This window comes from Drosophila grimshawi, unplaced genomic scaffold (genome assembly GCF_018153295.1).
Source record: "Drosophila grimshawi isolate 15287-2541.00 unplaced genomic scaffold, ASM1815329v1 contig_44, whole genome shotgun sequence".
Taxonomy (NCBI): domain Eukaryota; kingdom Metazoa; phylum Arthropoda; class Insecta; order Diptera; family Drosophilidae; genus Drosophila; species Drosophila grimshawi.
The window spans coordinates 10314281-10316371 of NW_025063240.1; the positions used below are offsets into that span (position 1 = coordinate 10314281).

At 37.9% G+C, this 2091-nt stretch overlaps 1 long non-coding RNA gene across 1 annotated transcript; it reads left to right on the forward strand.

The window, feature by feature from the left end:
- The first annotated feature begins 427 nt into the window (after positions 1–427).
- On the forward strand, positions 428–1847 carry LOC116805783. Its single transcript, XR_004365391.2, has 3 exons — positions 428–833; positions 912–1114; positions 1423–1847. It is a non-coding gene; the product is annotated as an uncharacterized LOC116805783 (long non-coding RNA).
- Positions 1848–2091: the final 244 nt, after the last annotated feature.

The following is a 2091-nucleotide window of genomic DNA, read 5'->3' on the forward strand; positions in this document are numbered from 1 at the left end:
TTTTTTTGTTTGCGTTTGCTTTGCGCGTGTGAAAATTTTGAGGCTACGCTCTTTGAAAGGTATTGTTTTTTTCTTTGTTTTTTTTTTTTGTGCAATGTGTTAAATGGCAGTAGATAATTTCGACTTGACACACATTGTAATCATAATTAACTATTAAATTTGGCTCAGGGCCTCAGTTCCAGGCACGTGCGGTGAAAACGGTGAAATATTCGAAAAATGTGTATTGTACATACAAACATATGTATGTATGTGTGTACACTCAAGGAAAACGAACTAAAATGGAATATTAAAAGTGCTCTCTCTCTCTCTAAGTGTGTGCGTCTCTCTGTCTCCATCACTACCTATGATTTGACTACGAAACCGGTTTTCGATTTGGTTTGACTGTTTTTCAGACAAGTGAGATCATTTTGAAAGCTGATTTTGTCAATGAATACCACATTCCACATTCCAATGGTGTTTTTTTTTGTGTGTGCCCTGCACACACACATACTCACACAGATTCGTGTGGTGTTACAAAGCTTTGAACTAATGCCGCCACAGCACAGCCTCCAAGTAAAAATGTTGTTGCTGCTGCTGCTGCAACAGAGCGCTGAAGGTGAGTACAAAACATTCGTTTAACTGTGTATTTTATATAGATAGGTAAGTACATCACAATGTGACTGGATCTGCAGTGTCCAAAGCAACGAAGTAAGAGAGAGAGAGAGAGAAGGGAGACGAGCCGTTATGAGCTTTTGGAACAGTGGGTCAAAGCAGCAAACGGAAAATGCCGACACCGACACCGACGCAGAGGCCGACGCCAACGCCAATGTTCGCCCAACATTCAGCTGAGTAGCGTAAGCGCCGATTGTCGTTTATATTTTTTCTTCTCTTTTATTTTTATTTTTTATTATTTTATTCCACATTTTTGACAGCGACTTGTTGTCAGTTAGTTGAGCTCAAGGTGAGTTGGAGTTGGGCGCCAGATCGCTTTTGGTGAACAGCATTCCAAGCATGCCAGCGGCAACGACAGAATCTAAACAACTTGATGTGTTGGTATTTATGATTTATGCTTTGTTTGCGCATTACAAAAGGCAACTGATGATAAGAGAAGCCACAGGCGGGGGCAGCCAGATAAGTAAACGACAAACAAATATATGAATGTATGCGTGTGTTGCTGTCTACCCACAGATTAACATGCACACACACACACACATACATACAAAGGCCTGCGGCAGCAGTGTTTTTCATTCATGAAATGCCACCACATTCGACTAGGCTCGACTTGACTCGAGTCGGATTTTTTCGACTCTGACCAAAGTGGAGCATGGAAAGGAAAGCTATGCATGTTGTGGCCCAAGTCGTGATAAACATATTTACCAATTGATTATTTTCTAACACACACACACGATACGTATAAACACGACACATGCTTTGGGCACACAGCTAACCCAATAGGTGCTAATCAGCATAAATATGGCATGTGTGGCTGTGAATTTCCGGGCTACTTTCTAAATGCCCAAATGCTGATCGGATCGCATCGGATCGGATCGGATCGGATCATCAAGACGTGTCGTTCGAGCTGCCAAACATTGATATGACGATAACAACAGAACAATAACGACAACCGAAGGAGTCCAAACTGCTGACAATTAAAAAAGAATTAAATCTGTTTAAAATTTAAATAAATAATACTTATTTTGTATTCATACTAAGTGCTAAGTAAATAACTGCATTTATATTATAAATTGGTATATATTCGAGAACTAAGACAAAGATTCAAAATGTACCAAACCTGTTCATATTTTTTATGAGGCACATTTATTTGTTTACTTGTAGAACTGCTACAAATACGACACATAAATTATTTATGCAAATACGAAAAGGAATCAAAGATTAAATACAATTACACGTATATATATCTATATATCTAAGCGATTTAAAAGTGTATATATGATTTCAGTTATATAATAAATAATAATAAATGTGGCTATTTTTATAATAGTTTCAAAAAATGCTGAAAATTGGAGTCGTTTGAATTGATTGTTATGGGCTGCAATAAAAGAGCTAAAAATAACCAAAATAGATTTTTTGGGATGGGTGTGGAAACTTCCC